Source organism: Ambystoma mexicanum, chromosome 7p, assembly GCF_040938575.1.
Source record: "Ambystoma mexicanum isolate Mex_15411 chromosome 7p, UKY_AmexF1_1, whole genome shotgun sequence".
Lineage (NCBI taxonomy): Eukaryota > Metazoa > Chordata > Amphibia > Caudata > Ambystomatidae > Ambystoma > Ambystoma mexicanum.
The window spans coordinates 430,034,194-430,044,826 of NC_090939.1; the positions used below are offsets into that span (position 1 = coordinate 430,034,194).

The following is a 10,633-nucleotide window of genomic DNA, read 5'->3' on the forward strand; positions in this document are numbered from 1 at the left end:
GACATTAACCTTGTTGTATGTTCTTAAAGTACTCTTCTTAGGGTTTTATCTCAGCTCATCATGCACATTCATGGGTCAGTAAGCAGGCCTCAAACACATAATTCATTTGCATACTTGAAGATGAACTTTAATATTATTGAAATGTTCTGGTGATGCTGTTTCTTTCTTCCTTACTTTAGTTTCCCTGAATGAGCTATTTATTCCATGTTTAACATTACTCAAAACTATTAAAAGGTAGCATTCATTATTTTACTATCGAAAATTACTAGATTAAAAACATTGTACTTCTATGGTACATGCTGCAGACATTGCCTTTGTTTATGTATGATTAGGTTCCTGTATTAACAACAACACCCCGATATAGGGGGTAATTCATGGAATAAATGTGTGCCGAAATTAGTGGCGCAAGCGTGAAAAAGCCGGTGCCCAAGTGCGATTCGCACGCGCGCAATTCATGGAAGGGCCTGCGTGTGCATTACCCGGGATGTGCACCAAATCTGTGCATGGCGCACACGGGCGCACACGTCACTGCAACATCCCGAGCGCTGTGCGTGACGCACACACCAAAAGCACACAATGTTAGCACACACACCAAAAAGGGGGCGGAAAATGGGGCGGAACACACGGAATGGGGAACAACGCATGAAAATAAGGGCGTAACTGGGGAAGTACTGCTGGGAGATACACTGAACCCCAACATGCACGCAAACTACACGTATTCATGGAATGGAATAGGGGAAACACGTGCAAGCCAAAAGACTCGTACCGGCTTAAACACGTCCGCCACACAAAGGCAAGCAGAAGCATCCCCGCGCAGTATAAAAGTGTGCAAAACCAACAAACACGTATATACAACTATAATGAATGTCCCATTCTGTGGCCCCATAGGAGAAATAACGTGTCACACAACGCTCAGGCATCCCAAAAAAGCAAGAAAAAGAGATACGTGATCCCTGTAGCCCACGTGCATGTAAAAAAACACACGCAGTACGCTGTGCCATCCAGGAACACAAAAAATGTGTATGTGATCAACACGCAGGCTAGTATGCCCGAAAAAATAGGGGTACACGACTAACAGGGACACCCACAGTAGGAAAAATAATGTGTGCGACTCACCGTCTGCCTTGCATGTAGAAGAAGAGCGCGTAGCCAACACCCATGCCAAAAGAAGAAGTAGCACTGTAGTCGCTGTGAACTAATCGCGTGTGCACCCCAACATCTGGAAAACATACGCACCGCTTTCCACAAAACGCACGTACAGAGCGATGGAAACCCACGTGGGACAATCAACCCGTGCCGAGGGAAATGCCCACGCACAGGTTACGTCACCTACACGCTTATGCGTTAAGGGCCTTTCCTCGGAATTCACGCAAACGTGCTGTTTTTCACATGCCAAATCCCTCCGTATTAAGCTGGCCATGCGACAACACACAGAAGACCACACTCCTGCCTAGAATGCTGAATTACGGCCCCCCAGAGCCCAGAGCAGCCTCCCACAAGCCATCTGCTGCTGCCTGCCTGCCTGCTGCCACCGTGCCCTGCCATTTGGTTCCTGCACATCAGCCATCTGCAGGGGTCCAGTTGCTATGACCACCCCTGCTGGAACAGAAGACTCCCGACTGGTGTTCCATCACTCCACAGCGCAGCCCCAGGACCCAATTGCCCACCCACACCGGCCTCGGGGGTTGCCATGTCTGACACAACACCTTCTGGCATCAGTGGCAACCCCCCAGCAGAGAGGCAGTGGGCTACCAGCTTCAGTGAAAAGGAAGTTGTTATCCTGGTGGAGCAAGTTCTGGGGCATTATGATGCTCTCTTCACACCATTGCGCGCCGACAAGGAAGGATGGAAGAGGATCTGGAAGGACATAGTGGGTGCAAAAATAAGGGAAGCATGATTATGATTATCGTCTACGGCCCTCCAGGCAATTTGAACAAAATAGAAGAAGTTTGGGCTGACTAGACCAGAGATGACCCCTATATATTGTTTAAATCATAATAGCATCATATATATTTGTGTAAATACAGTCACAAAAATGTAAAGACATTTTTGATGAATTCAGCTCAATATACCAAAAAAACACATCCCTCCATGTACCAATCATTCATTCATGACTTTCACACACATTTATCATGTTCAAATATGTTGGGACAAACTGGTGATAGATCATTGAAATCACAGAAAAGGAATCAAACAATTGTCAATTTAGCACTTTATTAGTTTACAATGTGACCCTCTGTCTACATTCACGGGTTTAGAAAACTGTTGTCAACATATGTTTCGGTTGAGTTCTCTCACTATGGGTGGGGGTCCCCTTATCCGGTGATTTAGGTCAACCTTCTTCAGGACGGAGAGCAATCGCCGATTCCGCATTGCCTCTTCATAACACAAAGAGTGGGGGTGGGAATGGCTAAAGAGCCTCAATTCTGGAAGAGTAAAACATTTTAAAAAACTATATTGTCATCTCTGTTGATTTAAAACCCTTTTCATGGTAAACAAACAACTGTAGCATTCAGTTGTGTGGAACCGACTCACCTCCTCTGGAATACCAGGGGCCGAGGAACGGTAGGTTGGAATGAATCCTGACATGTGTGCTCCTGCTTTTCATAGGTAATGTCCTATAATAAAGTGTAAGGACATAAACCTCAGTGTGATATCTAACAATTAAAGTTTCCTCAAAAACTGCCATACATTGCTCGTACTTACAGTAAAACTTGTGTTTCATACAGGACCTACGCTATAAATCGCGTGGCCAGACAGGTGTCACCCAATGCTGTAAATTAATCGTGGGGCACCTGCAGACGAGGAAACAAACAACAAATAGGGGTGACGTCACTATCTGTGTGATCTGTCCTGGCCTTGGTGTTGCTGAACGCGATGAAAAATAAAGATGAAGAAATTGCTTACTTGAAATGGTCGCTGGGTGTCTCGGTAACTGCTGGTCAACCACTGCCTGAGTGCACGTACTCGGGCTGCAAGGGAATGAGGGGCCGTGTCAGTTGCGGAATTATTCGGGCGGCAGTGGCATTAATAACATCCATTAGACGTGTCAATTACCTCCCATGGAATGTGCAATCCAGTGAAGTCAGCTCGGGTAGGGAGCAAAGACTCGCACCGGCTGCAGAATTCCAACAGGCGAACCTGTGTCTTCTATTCAGATGGTGTTATTTTCGTTGCTGAGCAATGTGAGCCTGTGTCTGCATAGCATGCCGGTCCTGGACACGTGTCTATACAGCATTATGGGAGATGAAGTCTAATGCTGTAAAACATGCCTTTGCTGTTAATAAAGCACAGTGCATGTTGCATGGAATACCTTATGTTCTGAACGTATTAGTGATTACTTACCTCCTTTTGTGCTCTAAAGGCACTCATGGATGATGTAAAAAACTATAATCTCGGAAAACTATGCTTTCAATCGCATTTAATTATACTAGTGATGCACGAAGTGTATCACATGGTGTACAGTGCGTGCTAGATGTACTCTGTATTACTTACCTCATCAGGCCCTGTAGTCGCTTGTCAACATACATCACTATTGAAAAGTGGTCCCGGTCACGTGTCTATACAGCATTATGGGAAATGAAGTCCTGTTGTAGTTTTACATGCCATTGCTGTTAGACAAGCACAATGCATGTTGCATGGAATTCCTTATTCTCTGGACGTATTAATGATTACTTACCTTATGCTCTAAAGGCACTCATGGATGATGTAAGAACTGTAATCTCGGAAAACTAGAGAATTGCATGTAATTCTACTAGTGATGCACGAAGTGTATCACATGGTGTAACGTGCGTGCTAGATGTACTTGCTGTTACTTACCTCGTCAGGCACGGTAGTCGCTTGTCAACATTCATCAATATTGTAAAATGGTCCCGGTGGTGAATCACTTGGGACTGGGCGCTTCCTAATGCAGAACATAAATCTACGGTTCTAGTGGGAGGTAACTCCGGGCTCTGTTATTTTATTGGCTATTTAATATATTCCATTCAACCGAAATGTTCAGACCATGTTTGACTGAATCTAAGGAATAAATCCAACTTTGTTCTAGACTGTGTAAAACACTTGCAATGTCACTGCCTCTAGTTTGTGTGTCTAAGGTTTGGAGTACAAACCATTTCATTTCAGTGTCTTTATGGTTCTTTTTGTTAAAATGATCCACCAAAGGTTTGTCCGGTGTGCGATTCCTGATGCAGGACCGGTGCTCACCAATCCTCACCCTGACTTCCCTTGTAGTCTTGCCCAAGTATAGTAAATTACAGGGGCATGTTTTGACATAAATGGCGTTTTTTCGTTCGACAATTAGTGTGGCTTTTCATTGTCCACGTCTTGGCCCCATATTTGGAAGTATGTTTTGTTTCAGTCAAAGGACACACGCTGCAGTTGCCACATTTGTAATGTCGGGGGGGAAATTCTGCCGGGGTCGGCTGGGCCGTCCGCGGACCTCCGGGCAGGGAGGCCCCAACTCCTCCCGCGTATCACAAAAATGAGTATGAGGCACACGCAAGAAGCAAGGTGGTTCTGCTGTTTATTATACAAACGGCAGGGATGGGTCAAGGATCGTACGCGTCCGTCCTGACACACACACAATCGTGGGGCTCGCAGGCCCTTTTTACCTTAGTATGACGCGCTACTTGCGTCACCTCGAAAAGTTAGCACTCTGGATTGGGTACTCGAGTGGTAGGGTTAGTATAGCATACATATAGAGAAAGGTATTAGTGGCTGAGGGTCAGTCAGGTGGTATACCTGGGTTGTTCCCACAATTAGATACATGAGAATTGTTACATGAAGACCCCTGAGGATTGGTCAATGTTAATGGCGTCAGTGATAAGAGCCCCATGTTCTGATTGGTGCGCTCGCGAGCCTCCCAGCCTGGGACCATCGCCGTTCCCAGCTCGCGGCGTACCTGTCATTTGCAACAATGTTTCACTATGGGTACGTGCAGACAATGTGAGGATTTATTCATAAACTGGAAGGCCGACTACTTCCACTGTCGCAGATGTCCATTGAGTCTTTTATTTGTATCTGCCTGTGTCTTGTAACGAGGGATCCAGGCGCCTCCGTTCTCCTAGCCTTGGCATCCTTTCAGGTTTGGCTTGGTCACGTGAGGTGGGACCGCGTTTGAGGCCGAATTCTGCACAATTAATATTGTTTTTCCCACTGTGTGCCTTGTTTAATTTGCAGGTGCGACCTTGACGTTGGTGTGCGGCGTGCGAGATTGCAACATTGTGGCTTGTCTGTCTGCTTTCGCTGAGCTCATTCTGCAGGGTCAGCAACCGGACTCTTGTTCATTTTAATGTTCATGGAAGCTCTTGCTTGCGGCCTACTTGAATCAGGTGCATAGATGGAGCCGTTGAGGAGTGCAGTATACCCATTTCCCTATGTAGCTCCTTGGGTTTCTTGGGTTTTCGAGCTTCACAGATGGTGGGTCCAGGTGGTTGGTGGTGATCTGATTGTGCAACTTCTCTCTCTCTTGTATTATTATGCCTGTGTGTTGGCCGTCATCTGCTGGCATCAAGGGGTGCATACCGGCCATTTCGATCATTTCGTCTGTGGTGCGTGCTTTCCGGGCCTTCCAAAATCTTATTATGATCAGTGTAGCTCCAGCCAAAATAGTACATCCAACTATAATCTTCAGTCCATCTGGCAGCCAAGATGGCATCCATGACCATAATATTGAAAACCACCTTTCATCCTTTGTTACACCTTTACTTTCATCCATCATTTTAGAGTGCATCTGGGCCAATTGTGAAACTGCTTCTGTCAGTGTACCGTTGTCAGCATCATTGGCAGGGAAGAATGTACAGCATGATTGTCCTATCTGTGCGCAAACTCCTCCTTCCATTGCTGTGAGGAGGTCTAGTACATATCTGTTCTGAAGTGCCACCATCCTCACTGCGCGCAGTTCCTCTTTTATTGCGTTGAATCCATTTACTGTAGAATTGATGGTCATCATTAGTTCCCATCTAGCTATCTGGAGCCATTTTGCATTTGCCTAAGCCTGTCATCCCGGATGTATTATTGAGGAGAAGAACATTGCTGCTCTGCTAAATAGTCTGTGTTCTGGCGGAATTGAGGTGAGTGCTGTTTCTGATCTACCCCATAGGTAATTTCCTGTCAGAGGTTCTCCTTGTCTTTTCTTTCTATTCAGGACAGTATTATTGCTGTTGGTTTTGTTCTCTGGCCCCTTCTGAGGTTGTACAGATCTCTTCTTCCTCTCGTTCCCTTCATCCATTTTGGGGAAGTTGGCCATATTCATGTGTTTCCGGGGTACCACTAGTGATGGTACATTAACGTGCACCATTGTGCATATACTATTCCACAGAGGGGGCAGTGTGTGGTATGCCTTTTCTCCGCAGGCCCAGTAGTGGTCCATTATCACTGCTGTTCCTGCTCCCCCCTCAGGTAACTCCATCACGCTTGCACAGTTGGTGTTATATCCTACGTCCACCTCTCCTTTATGTTGGTAGCATACCTTAGGTGCAGTTAGCGGCAGTATTGTTATTGGGTCTTCATCCTTCTCTATCCACGTGAGCATGGGTACGTACTTGACCCAAATCATCCAACATCTGTGGTTGTGTTCACCGATAGTTGAAACAGTTTCTTTTGTTACCATGTTGCTGCCAACCACTCCTATCTCCCATTTGTTGTCCATGTACACCTTCCCTGTTATCGTCACCAGTGGCCTCTCCCAAAATCCTGTTTTACCAGGAACTTCAGTAGCGTACCAATCACATGGTAGGTGCTGTAGTGTTACCTTCTTTGTTTCTCCTTTTTCAGGACCACTTGTCATGTATCTGAAGGCTTCAGTATGTGAACTTTTCTTGTGGTAATTTAAATAAGTCTTGAGGAAGTTGTTTTCATATGGATATGTGTCTCGTGTTTTCCACACCAGTTGCACCACTGTCCCTTGGAATCTTCCTTTCGTTTGGAACAGTGCCAGGTATATTATGCATCGTGCTGTCTTTTCATCTATTTCTGTGGCAACGAATGTTCGAGAAGCGCTCATGGCGTATGGGATTAATGAGCAAACGTATTAGCTGTCTTCTGTTGTCTGCTTACCTATGTGGGTCATGTGTTGATACCACGTTGTTTGAGATGTGTGCTGAATCTTGTATGTAGTTGTCAATACCTTTATTATCTGAGTATGTGCTGCGTTTAACTCTATTTTCTTTGTGTGGGATTATACTAGTACCACCTGACGTAACACCTGTTGCAGCTGGGGGTGGGGGTGCATTAGGTTTGGGTACAGCAACGATATTTATAGCATAACTGTACTGCCATACAGAGGCAGCCAAGAACCCGGTGATCATCAAAATCCCTATCAATTTTATTACAAAGGCTAATTTCACCGGCATTTTGCTCTTACCTTGCTGCAGTCCAGCAGCTAATTCTTGCGACGTTAAAGTTGCCCGCCTGAAAATTCTTAATATGCTTGTTATTCAATGTTAGTTGTTGTTTTTTTTTAAGCTCTCCCTATCAAATAGTCATTCAGTGCCCAGGCGAAGAGCTGTTCCCACGCCACTCTAAGCGATCTATCTCTTAGGGCAGGCAAGTATGGGTGGAGGTGGGGCATTGAATATTCTATGGCCATGAGGAATGCTGTGTAGTAGACATGTACCCTCCTTCTTTTCAGGTATGTTGGCCTTTTTACTTCATATACGAATTGGTGTGACAATTCTTCTGGGTAGTTATCATCTGAGGGTACCATCTACTCCTAGGCAGTGAATTTGTTAGTTATCTACTTTCTTAGCAGTACAATAATACGCCGTACCTGCATGTGCGAGAGAAAAGAAAAAAGAGAACATTCAAGTGTTTACGTGTGTATATGTGCAAGACAATGTCCTTCAGTTCAGTTATTACTGCAGTGGGTAGGGGGTCAATGGGCAGAGGGTTTTGGGGCTCATCTGGCGGAAGTCTCTTTACTCTTTGATCGTGTGACCATGGGGTGGGCGGGAAGGGTATCGCCCCTTTCCTTTTGAGTAGTTGTCTCTGGGGAATCTGGGGGGTGACAGGGTATTGAAACACTTAGGCCGTTAGCTGTGGTAGAAGTCTCTTCCTCCGTTGGTGATGCTGTTGTTGTTCCTTCAGTGGCCCTGTCGGTGGCGCTGGGGCGGGTCTGGAGTTTGTAGATCTTTACGTCATGTAGGTGATTCCAGGCACGTTTGTCCTGTAGCTTTACTGCTCTCGTTGATATCTCCTCTACCAGATGGGGGCCAGTGAAGCGTGGGCAGTTCCACTTCCTGTTGAAATTGCGGAGTAGCATGTGGTCACCTTTAGCAACTTTGCACAGTCTTTCCTTTTCCAATTCTTTATCCGCGTCTTCTTGTTGATCACTGTTAGACCCGCCCCGTGTGCGCTCGAGCTGTTGAGACACAAACACTACACTAGTAATCAAAGAAGACACATATTGGTACATTTCATCACCAAAAACAGTGGCAGTACTATCGTGGTCTGTGAATGCTCTTGATGTTGGTGTCAGAGGAAGGCGCATTTGACGTCCGGTAACCACCTCGTGAGGGGTGAGGTGGTGGTCGGAACCTGGTCTATTCCTTAGCTCAAATAGGGCTAGCGGAAGGCAATACAACCAACTCTTCTTTGTTGTTTGCTGTATTTTTGCAATCGCCTCCTTTAGTAGTCCATTCAGGCATTCGCATACACCGTTGGCCTGTGGGTGGTATGCACATGCAAATTTATGCTTGATGCTCAATAAGGACGTGATGTGCTGGAACATTTCGTTTGCGAAATGCGGGCCATTATCTGACCGCAGTACCTCGCACACCCCCCACCTGGGGAATACCTCCCTCACTAGGAATTTAGCTGCTCTGAATGCATCTGGGTGTGAACAGGGCCCTGCTTCAATACACCTCGAGAATGGGCATACTACTACAATCATATACCTGTTTCCTTGACATACGTTGATCATATCAACATAGTCGATATGGAGATGTCGGAAGGGTCCCTCTGGCCGGGGTATAGTACCTTTTATCACCTTCAGAGTGTGGCCGGCCGTAAACTGTTCACATGTGAGACAATTACTGATAAAATTTGACACATGAGAATTTAACTCGGGGCAAAACCAGTCTTCCCTAATTCGTGCTGCAATTACTTCCTTGCCTGTGTGGGCTGGGTGGTGTAGTTGGCTCAGGGCGGTATTCAATAGTGCCAGTGGTATTACAATTTTTCCAGTGTTACCCTGGCGCCATAGTGCGTCAGTTGGTGACATTGTGCATCCTCTTTTTACCCATATTTCTTTTTCTGCCATTGGTGCAGCCGCTTGTAGCTCCATTATCTGTGTGGCTTGGGAGATGGGACACCCTTCTCTTATCAACATCTCCTTAGCCATTCCCCTTCCTCTCCCTCTGTCTGACTCTGGGGGGTTCCATATCTCACCAAAGTATGCAGCATACTTCGCATGTGCGTCTGCCGCTGCATTCCCTCTTGAGACATGATCTTCTCCATTGGTGTGTGCGGCACATTTGACCAAAGCTAATTCTTGGGGGTCGTTTATTACTTCAATTAGTTCAGCCAATAAGAGAGCATGTTGCACTGGAGTGCCGTCAGCTCTCCTAAACCCTCTTCTTCTCCATTTTGACAGCCCTGAGTGGACAGTGGACGTGACATATGCGCTGTCAGAATATATGGTCAGTCGTTTATTAAAGCTTTCCTTCAACGCCAAGATCAGTGCAATGAGTTCTGCCGCTTGAGCAGAGTAATGCTGTGGTAGTTGTACACATTTCATTGCCACACAAACCGGTACCTCCATCATTTTCACCACCGCTGCCCCAGTCCTCCTTATCCCATCTTTTTGGTCAATTGTTGATGACCCATCAATGAACAGGAGCTCACCTCCCTCTATTGCGTTTTCTTCAACTTTTCTAGCACATGAGTACATTTCAGTGGTTTGCTTACAATCGTGTGCATAATCTCCTTCCTCAATTACTTCTGCTAAAAACCTTGCAGGGTTGACCGTGCTACATCTAACAATTGATAGTTCAGCTCTAGATAAGATGATCTCATAACCTGATGCCCTCTGCGTGGTTAGGGTGGACTTAGGTTTATTCAATATTGCAAATAGTGCATGTTCCACAAATAGTGTGGTTGGGCACCCCATGGTGATTGCTGACGCGTTTTCTACCGCAAAAGCAGCTGCGGCGAGACCTTGTTCGCAAGGGAAATGACCTAACATTACAGGATCTAAGTGGCCGCTGTAAAACGCTACTGGTTTGTAGCCCATGATTGTTTTTTGAGCCAACACTGCTTTCATTACTGCTGAGTCGCAATGTGAAAATATGAAAAATTGTCGCTCATAATCTGGGGTGGCCAGTACCGGAGCAGTTGATATCGCATCTTTCAGTTCATCAAAAGCCTCTTTCATTTCCATTGTCCACCCCAACTTTTTCTCCCCTTTGTTAGCTTCTTTTAACCCCTCAAGCAGGGGTCCTATGTATGAGCTGTAATCAAATACCCATGCTCTACAGTAGTTACACAGACCTAGGAACTGCTGCAGTTCCCTCACTGTTTGTGGCAATGGCGTTTTTGAAATGGCCTGTGCTCTTTGTGGTGCAATCTTTCTTCCATGTTGGGATATGAGCTGACCAATGTAAAGTACCTGTTCCTGACAGTACTGTAACTT

At 45.8% G+C, this 10,633-nt stretch overlaps 1 long non-coding RNA gene across 1 annotated transcript; it reads right to left on the reverse strand.

Annotated features, from left to right (window-relative positions):
* Window positions 1–2,253: 2,253 nt before the first annotated feature.
* On the reverse strand, window positions 2,254–3,150 carry LOC138526582 (uncharacterized). The gene is made up of 4 exons (XR_011283635.1): window positions 2,908–3,150; window positions 2,707–2,795; window positions 2,536–2,618; window positions 2,254–2,426 (listed from the first exon to the last, which is right to left on the reverse strand). It is a non-coding gene; the product is annotated as an uncharacterized lncRNA (long non-coding RNA).
* Window positions 3,151–10,633: the final 7,483 nt, after the last annotated feature.